Raw genomic sequence first — 15,080 nt, forward strand, 5'->3', positions numbered from 1 at the left:
GCTGAAACTCAACCGCTCAGTCAGCAAGCACGGCACAACCCTCACTAAGCCCTGCCAGGCTCTTTCCCCTTTTTATACCACTGCCTAGTTCCTTACAGTAGTCTAGCATCACTCAGAACGCGTCCACAAATTGAAAAATTGCACTAGAAAGCATATCATCACTTTGAAACACTAAACAAAAGCAATATGTAAAAAAAATCCTGCCTCAGGAAGAAAAACATCAGTAATAAACAATTTTGAGGCTGATTCCTACGTTAGGGGCTTCGACTTAAGCCATCGGCGTTACCGTTGAGACTCCCCTTTTTGTAACGCACCTCAAAGGAATATTGTTGTAAAGCGAGGCTCCAGCGCAGGAGGCGGCCATTTTTGGGAGAGATGGTCTGCAGCCATTGGAGAGGGCAGTGATCCGTCTCAATGATAAACCTCGAGCCGGCTAGATAGCATGACAATTTCTGAACGGCCCACACGAGACACGCACACTCTTTCTCGGTGGCGCTATACGCCTGCTCACGACTGGTCAGCTTACGACTAGCATACAGGACGGGGTGTTCTACTTCTCCATTTTCCCGTTGGCACAGTACAACGCCCATGCCTCGCTCACTAGCATCGCACTGAACAATGAACCCTTTTGTATAGTCTGGCGATCGTAGCACAGGCTGGCTTGTTAGGGCACTCTTTAGGGCGCTAAAAGCTCTTTCCTTTGTCTCGTCCCAGACGACTGTTTGAGGCTCTGTTTTTCTTAGAGCATCCGTCAGGGGAGCCGCGATATCAGAGTACCTGGGGATGTACCTCTGATAGTAGCCGGCGACACCCAAGAACGACCGAATATCGGTCTTGGTGCGCGGTTGCGGAAAGTCTCGCACAGCGGCCACTTTTATTTCAGAGGGGCGGCGACGACCCTGACCAATCACGTGACCGAGGTAGACAACCTCGGCCTGTGCTAACTGGCACTTAGGAGCCTTGACTGTCAAGCCCGCTTCGCGCAGGCGGGTTAGCACTGCCCGCAAGTGTGCCATATGCTCAGACCAGGATGCGGAGAATATCGCTACGTCGTCTAGATACGGTAAAGCGAATTCTTGCTGTCCCCGCAACACTTTATCCATGAGGCTTGAAAAACAGTATGGCGCGTTCTTCAAACCAAAACTCAACACTTTAGGACGGAATGTTCCCATTGGTGAAATGAACGCCGCATACCTACTAGCCTCTTCTGTAAGTGGAACCTGCCAATAACCCCTGACAAGATCTAGGGTGGAAATAAACTGAGCGCTACTAACTTTCTCAAGGCGCTCCTCGATGTTAGGGATCGGATAAATTTGATCCTTAGTGATGGAATTAAGCCTGCGGTAGTCGACGCAAGGACGAGGTTCCTTGCCCGGTACCTCAACTAAAATCAAAGGGGAGGTATAATCACTCTCACCTGCCTCAATAACACCGAGCTGTAGCATTTTCTTTACCTCAGCCTCCATAATATCGCTCTGGCGGGGTGACACCCGATACGCCTTGGATCGTACTGGCTCTGGGGAGGTAAGTTCTATATCATGAGTAAGTACCGAAGTCCTACCAGGCCTCTCAGAGAACAGACCTTGAAACTCTTGTAATAGCTGGTGTAGTTCGGTTTTCTGCTCAGGTGACAGCGGTGCTTTACTGATAAGGTCACTAATGACTTGACCGGTGTCTTCCCTGTTCGTCACTGAGCCTAGTCCCGGAAGCTCGACCGGAAGCTCTTCAGGAACGTTTACCATCATGCACACCACTGCTTCCCTTTGTCTATAAGGTTTGAGCAGATTACAGTGGTAAACTTGCTGTGCTTTCCGCTTTCCTGGCAGACTTACCACGTAGTTAACGTCCGACAGTTTCTGAATAATTCGTGCTGGGCCCTCCCACTGCACGTCTAGTTTGTTGTTTAGCGATGTGCGCAATATCATGACCTCATCGCCCACCTCAAAACGACGGGCCCTGGCTGTCCGATCATAATAAACCTTGGCCCTCTGCTGGGCCTTTGTCATTGCTTCACCTGACAACTCCTGTGCCCTTCTTAAGCGTTCGAGGAGCTTAAGTACGTACTCCACCACGACTGGGTCGTCGCCCCTACCTTCCCACGATTCTCGAAGCATGCGAAGCGGAGACCGAAGCGAGCGACCGTACACCAGTTCAGCTGGCGAAAACCCCGTAGCCGCATGCGGCGCGGTCCTTAAAGCAAACATCACCCCAGGCAGACACAGCTCCCAGTCAGTTCGATGTTCAAAACACAACGCTCTCAACACGCGCTTCATGACGGAGTGGAGCTTCTCAACGGAATTCGACTGTGGGTGGTACACTGAGCTGTGTAGCAGCTTTACCCCACACCTTTCGAGAAAAGTTGTCGTCAAAGCGCTAGTAAACACTGTGCCCTGATCTGATTGAATTTCTGCAGGAAAACCAACTCGCGCAAATATGGACAGTAGTGCATTAACTATCTCAACTGAGCTGAGTTCTTTAAGCGGCACTGCTTCAGGGAACTTTGTCGCTGGGCAGATCACAGTCAAAATGTGTCTGTACCCCGTGGCTGTTACCGGCAGAGGTCCCACAGTATCAATAACGAGCCGTCTAAAAGGCTCCGCAATGATAGGTACCAATTTCAACGGCGCCCTCGATTTGTCCCCTGGTTTGCCCACCCGCTGACAAGTGTCACATGTCCTCACGAAATGGTCTGCGTCCCGAAAACACCCTGGCCAATAGTACTCTTGCAAGAGACGGTCCTTAGTTTTCTTAACTCCTAGGTGTCCGGACCACGAACCCCCATGTGACAAGCGCAACAGATCCTGACGATAGCATTGAGGCACGACCAGCTGATCGAACTCCACTCCTCTGCGGTCTAGATACTTCCGGTACAGGACTCCACCTCTTTCCACAAAACGCGCAGTTTTCCTGGCGATACCTTCTTTGACATTGCAGCGCACGTTTTCCAGGCTGCCATCCTTTTTTTGCTCGGCTATCAAAGCCGACCGGCTGACTTTTAGCAACCTATCAAGTCCGTCTGACGTAGGCGCGATGAGCAAATCAGTAGATAGCTCTTCTAACTTTCCCGCATCGGGATTTTCCTCTCCGGTATCTGGTGCCTTTAACGTTACAGACTCAAGTTTATTCAGTTCGGGCGTGCTCTGAATATCAGCTTGCTGCGCCTCTGACCCTTTTTCGTTGTTTGATAACGTCGGCCCCGCAACTACCGCCTTTGCAGCGAGCTCCCGAACCTTCGATCTGGTTAAGGCCTGAACACTAGCTTCACCAAACAAAAGCCCCTTCTCGCGCAGGAGGTGATCGGACCTGTTTGAAAGTAGGTACGGGTACTGGGGGGGCAGCATAGATGACACTGCCGCCTCCGTCTCAAGCGCTCCGAAAGGTCCTTCAATAAGCACCTTTGCTACTGGCAGACACACGCTATGAGCTTCCACGGCTTGCTTGATCCATGCGCACTCGCCCGTGAACATATGGGGTTCTACGTAAGACGGGTGAACTACATCCATCGTAGCTGCGGAATCGCGAAGCACTCGGCACTCTTTCCCGTTCACGAGGAGGTTTCGCATGTAAGGCTCGAGAAGCTTCATGTTCTCGTCAGTGCTGCCTATTGAAAAAAACACAACTTTTGGTGTTGTTTCCGGACACTGCGCCGAAAAGTGACCCGGCTTCTGGCACGTATAACAAACGCCCGCTCGCCTCATCTCGAACCGCTTTCTGCGTTTGGCTGCCGCCGTCTCTTTACGTTTGGTCGGACTGCTTTCACTCGCATCCTCACTACGCGTGTTCCCCTTTGCTCTCATGGGTGTGAACTTCGGCCTCTCAAACTTCGAGCCAAATTCACCCTTTTGACCGTCCTTAGCTCCGCGAGCCCGACGCGTCACAAACTCCTCGGCTAGCTCAGCGGCTTTAGCCACCGTACAAACGTCTGGCCTATCCAAGACCCAGTATCGCACGTTCTCCGGTAACCGACTATAAAACTGTTCTAGCCCGAAACACTGCAGAACTTTATCGTGGTCACCAAACGCTTTCTCTTCTTTGAGCCACTCCTGCATGTTCGACATAAGCCTATACGCAAACTCTGTATATGACTCACTTTTGCCTTTCTCATTTTCCCGAAACTTCCGACGGAACGCCTCCGCAGACAGCCGGTACTTTTTTAGAAGACTCGATTTCACTGTGTCGAAGTCCTCTGCCTCCTCTCTATCCAAGCGAGCGACTACGTCGGCCGCCTCGCCGGGTAACAAAGTGAGCAAGCGCTGTGGCCACGTTTCCCGAGAGAACCCCTGCTTCTCGCACGTTCGCTCAAAGTTAACCAGGAACAAACCAATGTCCTCTCCAAGCTTAAACGGCCGCATCAGGTCAGTCATTTTGAACAATACGCGTTCTCCTGCACCGTGTGCCTGACTTCCATTACGAGCGCGTTCCATCTCTACCTCAAGACGCTTCATTTCCAAAGCGTGTTGACGGTCACGCTCTTGTTTTTCTTTCTGTTCTTTAAGTTCGCGCTCTTCTTTTTCTTTTTGCTCTTTAAGTTCGCGCTCCTGTCTTTTTGCAGTCTCCCTCTCTTCAATGGTCTCAAGGCATTCCGACAGCTCGTCATCCTCAGCCTCTAACTCAAGAATAGCCTTTAGCAGTTCAGGTTTTCTTAGTTTGTCTGAGACATCCAGACCCAACTCTCTTGCAAGCTCCAACAATTTCGGTTTGCGCAACGACTTCAAATCCATGGCTGCTCTGAATGCTGCTTTCTCTACTGCTTACTATTGTCTTGCCGCAAACTAACCCGGCAGCAACGACAACCACAATTACCAGCTCTGTTTCTGACACTAACAAAAGCCTGGCAAAGCTCAGAAGAAGAAAGTCCCGCACTCACCAAACCTCGCAGTCAAGAGTTCCGCGCAGTCGTTCCGCTGCAGGCAACCAGTCGTCACACAGGGCTCGTTGCACTGCTCCCGGATCGTCGTTGAGCTGCTCAGCATACAGTCAACTGCATCTCTTCGCTGCTGGCCTCCGTTGTCGCGATCTCACCGCTGGCAGACAGTTGTTTGAAGTCGGAGGCGATCTCACCGCTGCCAACCAGATGTTTGGGATCGCACCGCTGGTACGATCTGTTGGGAACTCGGCGCTGACGCCCGTGGTTGTACCTGGGTCGCAAGCCCCAAGGGTAGCGTTGGCCTGGCGGCCTGGGGTACCACTGGAAGCATCCGAAGGTCCCGGCAAAGCATGAGTCGACTGGTAACAACAAAACAACTTGTTTATTTTAACATCGCAAAGAGTTGGCGGTCAGGTTGACCGAAGTAGAGAGACGGGAGAGCACTTTACTCAACAGAAGAAATCGGAGCCCTCCTTTTGGCGTCCGGGGGCAGCTGTTTTTATACTCTCGCAGTTGAGGGCAAGAAGGAACCCCTCAAAAGACGAGCACGTGAATGTACAGTGGGCTAATGGTGACGCACACTGTCGTAGCGATGCCGTAGCACCATGTCGAGCACGATCTCGTAGCACCCTGTTGTAGCGCTGCCGTAGCACCATGTCGAGCACGATCTCGTAGCACCCTGTTGTAGCGCTGCCGGTCGGGCACAATGACTGTAATGAGAGGATGATCCCTGCTTTCGCATCGCCTGGTTCTGGCACAATGACTGGAATGCGAGGGTGATCCTTTGCGGTCGCATCGCCGCAGTCGCGCCTGGAAACACCTGCCGATGAGCGTTGCGGCGACGACGATCGGGCCAAAATGTCTGCCGCCCCGCCGCAGTCGCGCCGGCAAAACCACGTGTCGCAGGCGAAACGCAACAGTGCAGGCGACACGCCCGTCAGCTGCGCCGCCGATCTTGGGCCGGCCTCTGCTCGTCGCTCGCCCAGCCGTGCAACGAGCGCCGTGGATGGCGAGTCCTCCGGGCCCTCCTGAACCCGAAGGCACCGCGGTTCCCGGTGCTAGCCATCGCCATAGCGCGCGGGATCAGCGAGCTAGAGCTCGCAGAGCTTCTGGCGAACGCTTTTGCTGCCACCCCTCCTGCTTCCAGCGCGCCCCCGGCTGTGTTACAGGCGCTGTACGCTGCGGTGTTCGTGCGGGGCGAAGCTCACACAAACCACGCACAGGCAATCACAAGCCTGTGCGAGAGTGACTTCACTCATCACGAGCTGCAGCGGGCCCTGTCGCGCGGCCGGCGCCGCCGCAGCGCGCCTGGGGCGGACGGGATAACGCTGCAGATGCTGCGAAACCTGGACGAGCCGCAGCGCCGCCTCCTGCTCGACGCTTACAACGACGTCCTGCACAGCGGCTCCCTCCCGGATTCGTGGCGACATGCTGTAATCGTCCCCGTGCTGAAACGCGGCAAGCCACCTCACAGCCCTGCCTCATACCGGCCGATCTCCCTCACGTCTATCCCGGGCAAGACGATGGAGGCGATGGCTCTGTCCCGGCTCCAGTGGATTGCGGATGCCCGCGGTGCTCTACCTCCCGAGCAGTGCGGCTTCCGCGCTCGCCGCTCCACGGCGGATTGCATCGCTGTCGTCGTCGGCACCCTCGAGCAGGCCAGGCTCGACAGGGGGACTGCCTTCTTGCTGCTCCTCGATGTCCAGAGCGCATTCGACTGCCTCCCTCACGACACCATCCTCTCGGCCGTGCGGGCGCTCGGTGTGGAGGGCAGGCTCCTTGCTTACATCGAGGCCTTCCTCGCCGGGAGAACATCAGCTGTCCGAGTCGGGGGCACGGTCGGCTCGCCCCGTCCTGTGAGCTGCGGTGTGCCTCAGGGAAGCGTGTTGAGCCCGTTTTTGTTCAACCTTGCCCTCGCGCCCATCATCGAGTGCATTCCCAAAACGGGCCGCTTCCCTGTGCGTGCTGTGCTCTACGCAGACGACATCGCGCTTCTCGTGCACGGGCCGACTTCTGCGACGGGGGAGATGCGCTACCGGCTTCAGGAGGCGCTGGACGCCGTCGCGAACTTCCTGCGCGCCATCGGCTTGCGGCTGTCGTCGACGAAATCCGAGGCTATCCTGATCCGCCCCTGCGGTGTTCGCCGCCGCACCGGCTGCGTGCTCGTCGAAGGAGTGCCCCTGCCCTGGCGCCTGACAGTGCGGTACCTGGGGCTCACGATAGACAACCGCCTCACATGGTTCGCTGCTGTGCGCCGGCTGCGTGCTGAGATGCGCCGAGTGGAGAGTGCGGTGCGCTGCCTTCTCGCCCGTGGCGACGGCTGCCCTGCCTCGTTTGCGGCGGCGCTCTACTCTGCGGTGGCACTGCCGAAAGTGTTGTACGCGCTACCACTGTGTCGTGTCAGTGCCCGGCTGTGGCAGCTCATCGACAGCGACCGCCGCCGAGTGCTTCGCATGTGCCACGGCCTCCCTCGCTCATCGCGGGTTGCGGAGACGCTCGCGGAAACTGGCGCGTGGCCCGTCTCTTTGACGGCTGACCTGCGTGCCCTCGGTCACCTCGAGCGCCTCTCCTGTGCCCCGGACGCAGGACCCATCCTGTCCCTCATCCGTTGCCTGCCCCAGTCACGAGTGGGAACAGTGTGCGAACTGTACGACAGCCTGGTGGTCGACCCTCCGCCCGTACCGCCGACCTGGCCACCGCCACACCAGCGCACGCCACTTCACGTGTGTCTCGACCTCCCGGGCGTCCGCTCCAAACATCGCACGCCTCTCTGCGCTGTACAGCAGGAGGCTGCTGCCAGGATCGAGGACGACCTGGGAGGAAGGACGCACTTGTATGCCGATGGCTCCGTCCTCAGCGACGGCTCGGCGGCTGCCGCCTGTGTTGCTCCCGAACTTGGCGTCACGAAGCAGTGCCGGCTCTACTACCGGGCTTCCTCTACCACGGCGGAGCTAGCTGGACTTCACCTCGCTGCGGACATCCTCGAGGAGTCGCCGCACATCACCAGCGCGGCGATTCTCTGCGACTCGAGGTCCGCGCTGCAGCAGCTGCTACTCGACGAGCGCGCGCCGCCCCTTGCACAGCGCCTTGCCGTCCGTCTGCACGCACTGAAGGGGCGATGCAACCTACGCCTGCAATGGATCCCCTCGCACGTCGGAGTCGCGGGCAACGAGACGGCGGACCAGCTGGCCAGGCGCGCACACGACTCGTCGACCGCGCTGACAGACCGGGTGAGCTCGCTGGATACAGCGCGACTCCACTTCAGACGGGAGCTCGCGCTCCGCCATCCCGACGACCGAGTTGCGCAGGGGCGCCCTCCGCGTCATCTCCCGCAGACCGGATTCACTAGGCGCGAGCGCGCCTTCCTCCTCGCCCTTCGCACCGGTTCTGTGTGGCCCGCCGAGCGGCGGCATCGACCGCGTGGAGCCCCCTCTCCCCTTTGCGGCGACTGCGGCGCGATCGAGACACTCGAGCACCTGCTATGTGAGTGCCCCAACTTTTCGCTCGCGCGCGCGTCCCTTGCCCGTGTTTACCGTGGGCACGGCCTGCCGTGCGACACCGTGACTGAACTCCTGCACCCCTCGGGCTGCCCTTCACGCCACAGGACACTTCTACGTGCGCTCCTGACATTCGCCGAGGCTGTCGGCCTCGCCGACCGCCTTTAGCTCCATCACATTTCCGCGGCGTGCTGCTGTTTCTGGTGCTCTTTCTCTCCCCCTACTTTCATTCCCTAAGGCCCCCTGTGCAGCGCGGTTGAGGTGTCCTCTGCTGAGAGACAGTTACTGCGCTGCACTTTACCCCAACCTTTCCTTCCCATATTCAAGAATCTCCTTCTCTCTCTCATTATATGACGAGCTAATCGAGGAATTGCAGAATGTTTCTGCTTGCTAAATGAATGTAAAATAAAAATTAAATATTATACGCCAAGTTTTGAAGCATAAACTTGTGGTGTCGGACGTTTACGCAATGCAGAAGTAATTTATTAATGTCATTCTTTTTCATTCTCAGCCCACAGGCGGTATCGTAAGCGTAAATGAGTTGGCCACGGAGTTGGCAGAGCGCAGGGCGATGTCGTCTGCTACCAGTAGGCCCTACTACCAGCTAGGAGCTCGCACGATGCCTGCAATAGGAACGCACTACCAGCACTTCTCAAGTAGCTAGCACGACAAAACCGTGAACTGGTTCTTAGGGACACCTTTAATTACTAGCCGGCTATATCAATTTTCCTTCTTTTTTCGCCCTCCGTCATCGGCTCGGACATGACTCGCTCGCCGTCGCGCTGCCGCTATCCCTGCGATCTGCCCCACGGCGCGTCGCGTGATAGAAGCAGTGGAACTTAAATCGAACATTACGGTATACGGGCCCTGCATTGCCTGCGCGAAGTCAAATCGAAGAGTGTGGTGCTGACGGTGCGCGCTGTGCCGTGAAATTGAGAAACAGCACTCCCGAACTAGAGAAAAAAGGGCAGCCAAATAAGAGAGCTCCACAATACCTTCCCGTCCTGACTGTATAGTTTTATCAGCCGAACGAAGGAAGCGCTGAACCAGCCTAGGTTGAACCCTTCTGACTGCTGAACGGCGATCTGCGAGCTATTCACACTGGCGATAGCACTGGGAATTCGATCTCACTATGCAAATATCTCCTTGGCATTGACTTTGAAGCTGAAGTCACGGCAAAGCTGACCCAGCCCTTCAGGCCAACACAGTAATTGCGAGAGCAACTTTGTGGACAATGCCGCAGGGCGGCGCAACTCATTATCCGTCACTTCTTCGGAAGCGTATCGCATTTCCAGCCGTGGTCGACACCGAAAGAGCAACGCCAAGCAGACGACGAAGGCAAGTAATAGCCTCCGAAGCAACCAACGCACGCGCGCGCGACGCCCGCGCGTCTCCGGGGGTGCGCGACCGCCGCGCGCGGCCAGGGTCACAAGCCAACAGCCAAGCCACAGGAACGGAACCCAAAGCGGACTACCCCTTCTCCGGTTCCTATGACCGGTTCGCTTTGAAGATGATTGACAGATGCGTGACGTATTCGAAAATTGCGATACCGCCCCGCTGCCTCTGACGACCTGTGACGTAATCAAAATTTTAGCCAATCAGGTGAGGCCAAAAGAACGGTTCCCCAACCGAACCGTTATAAGATTCGGCCCCTGGTCGTTCGAACGCTTTTTAGGGCCCGAAAGCGTTAGGTTCACCCAAATAGACGCTGAATAATGGTTTGGCTTGGCTCCGTATATTATTTTTAAATGGGTGGCGCTAAAGCGATGAACGTGACGATCGAGCCCTGAATCGGTGCTTGCGTTCTGCCCGTGCGGTCTTCGCCTGTGTCCGCTGTTTGATGTCGTTAAATGTGAGAGCTTGTGGCGAAGTGATTGAGTATGGCCGTAGTAGTTCTGCCCATGTAGTGTTTTGCGGACTTCACCTGTGACTGATCGTGTTGCCCAATAGCTTTGTGGAAAGCGACGTGGTTTGTGTGGATGTCATCGCAGCGTTTGCCAGCTCCTGGGTGGCCCGTGTGCCAGTTATTTATGGCGTTGCCCAGTAGCTTTGTGGAAGTTGATGTACCTTGTGTGGATTTCGTTGCCGCTTATGACTGCCTTAATTATAGGTGGTCACGCTGCCTTTTGAAGCGCGTCCGAGCGCGAGAAACTTCACCGATTTTTTGTAAACAACGTGGACGTCTCGAAATGTTAGCTAGAAATCAACCAGCAGCAAGCCAAGTCTTCATTTTGTGGTTTTTCGAGCTTATGCTCATGCGAGCAGCAGAAGGACAAAAGGTCCGTTACATAATGTCAGTTCCATAAAATCAGCTTTGCCGCAATATAGTTATGTTATGCGGTGAAGCATACATAATGTATCGCGGTAAAGTATATGAAAAAGTAGGCAGGGACCACTGCGTTACTGGGCAATTTTCTTGTATTATGGTCATGGCCGTGCGCGAACAAGGAAAAATCACGGTCGAAGCGCATGGTACAAACCTTGCCAATGCTTCAATTGGAAAAAGAAAGAAAACGAATTGGAGTGGGTGATGCCAAAAACAAAGGCTTGACTTTTGTATTATGAAAGCAGTTCCGAGAATAGTCAATCATATTCCAAGCTCCTGCATTATTTATGATTGTTTAAAGTGTATTCATATATTGTGCACCAGCCCTAGCACCAATTCTAATGTACTTTAATGATGGAAGTTTAATAACACGTGGCAAATATATAATTTGTGCTGTGTGGTGTTGTGTTGTTTATAAGCTGCTGCTTTCGTGTGGTAACGTGTACATTGGCTGGAAGAGTTGATGCATCCTCCTTATAGAACTCATTGAAAGGTGAACCACCTGTCAAGCCATCATTGTTCTTGCTGTTGTACACCAGATTTCACAAACATGGGGATAGTTATGATACAGAAAGAGTAGCTGAGGCTTAATATATCCAGATGCATGCACAGGAGTGCGGGAGTCGACCATCTATCTCTCTAACTCAGGTTGAATGTGCCTACATGAGTAACATGTAACACTTGTTGGGTGTCTGGTTTCTTTTATTGTTAGCTAATTAGTTTGTGTTTTTTCTCCCATTTGTAGGTTTTAGTGTGTGTTGCTGTGTATGTATATAATTTCTTCCAGAGTGGCTTTCCTGTTGCTAATAAATTTAGAGAAGGCAGCGTTCTTCATTTTGTGCATCAGACAGCAAGTGAGCATGTTTTAAAGGATGTTGGATTTTGTTGCCATAAGCAACAAAAAGGCATAAGCATATAGACTGCTTGCTGGAGGTACTCTTTATAGCATTAAGGATATTATCATGCTGATAACTCTGTGCACAATAATTAGAAAGATCACATCATGTCTGACATGTCTTCTTGCCACCATGAAATCTTGTCAGATGCATAACACGGGACATACACCACAGATCTTGGCCAGCCATTCTCATTTGCGATCTCGACCTCCTACCACTGAGCAGACTGGCCCAAGAGACCAAACATGCAACTTTTATCTGATTAAATGTAGTGTATGTTGCACAAAATTACATGTCAGGTGTTATTGTTGACACAGATACATATCTGTGAGCCTCATAAACTAATGTCAAAAGATAGAGAATAATACCCATGAAATGCACTCTTTATAGGATGGCAGGATCATTCTCTTGCAGAGCTAAATAACAACCATGCAGCAGTATCATGATACCAAGCTGAACAATAATTTACTCCAACAATAGTTTCCTTCGTGGAACATTGCACTGATAGTCTTGAAATACAATACCCATTGCTAACAGAAGGCCTTCCAATTTATGCATGACAGGAGGGCATATTTTAGGAAGCAAGAAGAACCAAACGGAATAGTTTAAAAGTAAGTGGTTTAGAGACAAAAGGCCGTTTTATTCCATGCCAGAAAAGCAAGCAGAGGTTGAAATGCTTTCCACATACATACCTTCAAGGTACATGTACAGGGTCTGTCCTGAAAGTAATGTCAGTAAGGCGATTAAAAATAATTTATGGAATTTGTTGTTGGAAAAAGTTTAAAAATCTTCACAATACTCTCCTTTTGTGTCAATACATCAGCTCCGGCGAGACTTGCAGCTCTCAAATGCGTTGCGGTAGCCCTCCTCCAGAATGGCCTTTAATCCTGTGGTGCTAGTTGCTTTGATCACGTCCACTGTCCCAAAATGATTGCCTTTCAGGGGTGTTTTGAGGCGTGGAAACAGAAAAAAGTCGGGGGAGCCAAGCCCGGGCTGTACGGGGGCTGGCGGATCGTTGGCCCCACTGCATTAACCAGGTAGTCGGTGACGATGAAGGCACTGTGGGCCAGCACATTATCGTGGTGCAACTTCCAGTTGTGTGCAATGTCCGGCCGGATATGTTGAACCCTGCATTTCCGTCTTTCGCGGACATCCACATAAAATTTGGAGTTCACAGTGGTTCCAGGTTCTTCAAACTCATGATGAACCAGTCCGTGGATGCAAAAAAAAAACAATGAGCATGATCTTGATGTTTGATTTGCTCATCCTGGCTTTCTTCTGGGGAGGGAACGAGTGTGTGTGCCACTCAGATGATTGCCTTTTGGTCTCCAGGTCATATTCAAATACCCAAGTCTCGTCTTCCGTAATGACGTTGTCCAAAAATTTTCGCTCACGTTTGCACATGTTGAGATTTTCTTGGCACGTTTCAACGCGGCGTGACTTTTCGTTGTCAGTGAGCACTTTGGAACCATTTTTGTGCACGCCTTCCGCATGCCGATATCGTTTGTAACAATTTCATGAACTTGAGTTTTCGAAACGTTTAACATGTCGGCCATTAAACGAACACTTAATCGTTGGTCTGAGTTCAACAGTTCCCTCGCTCGTGTCACATTGCCAGTCGTGGTGGTCGTGGATGGCCATCCAGCGCAGTCCTTGTCGTCGCCCTCTTCCCGGCCTTCCAAAAGGCCTTGCGCCACCGAAACACTTGCCGATCTGACCAGGCATGTTCTTTATAAGCAGTCTTCAGCATACTAACAGTTTCCGCAGCGGTATTGCCAAGTTTCACACAAAACTTGATCGCAAATCTTTGTTCTAATTAGAGCTGCATGTTCACTTGCACAAGAATAAAAAACAGCTCTCACGGACGAGCCCATCCGACACTCTCCAATGTTCGGAGCACACTGAGTGACTGAGTGTTGCTTAGCTGGATACCGTCACTACTAGTTTCAACCAGTTAGACCGCTCTGACATACAGTCACATCACAATAAATTTACTGACATTACTTTCAGGACAGACCCTGTATGTGGTGATATACAAGCTTTTTAGATATAAATGTTGGGAACCTGGATGGAGGTGAGGGACATGTACAGTAAGAACAAGATGTATAGGGTCAAAAATTAATTCTTTTAGTCAGAAATTGGTCAGTGGTGTCTGGCTTCTCTTGTTCCCTGGCCCTGGATGGTGAATACAAAGTTATATATATATATATATATATATATATATATATATATATATATATATATATATATATATATATATATATATATATATATATATATATATATATATATAATTTTGTACAATCAAGCATAGAATCATTGCCTTGTACCGAAGCTAACGTATTGGGCAGAAAGTTGGAGGTTTCTTGGAGACAAAAAGGGGCATTGTGTTGTCATTTTGGAAAACACTTTTCCGGAGGAGGGTGTGTCAGCTACTGCCATAAATTTTAATGAAATTCATACCAATATAGCTGACATAAAATGTTGAGCTGTCACGAAGTAGAATCAGTTTGGTTTGACAACAGTCTCAAATGATGTTAAGGTGGAAAAAGGTCTTCTTTTATGCGCCTTCTTCAGTGCAAAACACACAAGCTTAGGGAATCCATTTCAGAACCATTGTGTCGGAATATAAATCATGGCTTCATGTTTCAGAATTTCTGCAGACACACCTTGACAGGCTGGGAATCAACGACCAATTCCTTGCTGCCAGCTTTCAGACTGTTGTACACTTCCTGCAGGAGCATAATCTGGGAAAATGGGCAGGCTTGAGTATAGATGCAGAAGATTTATACAATTCTTTGCCGCAGGTGCGTCTCTTGCAGTTTGTTAAGGACTGCATACACAAGCAAACAGGTTAGCTGGAATTTGCTGAAAGGTGTAAAATTCTTGTTGCAAACTTTCTGGAGCTTCTTGATTTCTATTTAAGGTCAATTTTTGTCTGGTGGGAAAGTAAAATATGTGTCCAGAATGCTGGCATCTGCATTGGTTCCGGTGTTGCACCAGTGCTCAGTAATGTTTTAAGTTATGTTGACCAGAAAATAATCAAAACCTGAGTGGGCTTGCTCTTAAAATTTTCAGATACGTGGATGATTATTTGTTTTTCATGAGCAAATGATAACTTTCGCAGAGCTGTCATCGAAGTACTGAAGCCATTTAGAGAACAATAGCAAGGTTTCAACTTCACTTTAGAAGTTCCAGAAAAAAAAATGTGCTGCAGCTTCTTATGTCAGGCTTACTTTTATGTGGGATCACGTATGCTGGGGATATCAGTTGAGAACTTCTAAGCTCCTTCTTGATTATAGGTCTAGCCATTCAAAACTTATTAAGTACAGTATTGCCACTCACGCAATTAGAGATGCCCCAACCAAGAGCTATCCTCACCTTATCCTTGAAAGTGTAAGGAATCTGGTGACAAGGCTTAATGAGGCAGGTTATTCAGTTTCAGTGGTTTTTTTTATCTTGAAGCACGTTAATTAAGGAACTTAAGGTGCGAC

This window comes from Dermacentor variabilis, chromosome 5, assembly GCF_050947875.1.
Source record: "Dermacentor variabilis isolate Ectoservices chromosome 5, ASM5094787v1, whole genome shotgun sequence".
NCBI classification, from domain to species: Eukaryota; Metazoa; Arthropoda; class Arachnida; order Ixodida; family Ixodidae; genus Dermacentor; species Dermacentor variabilis.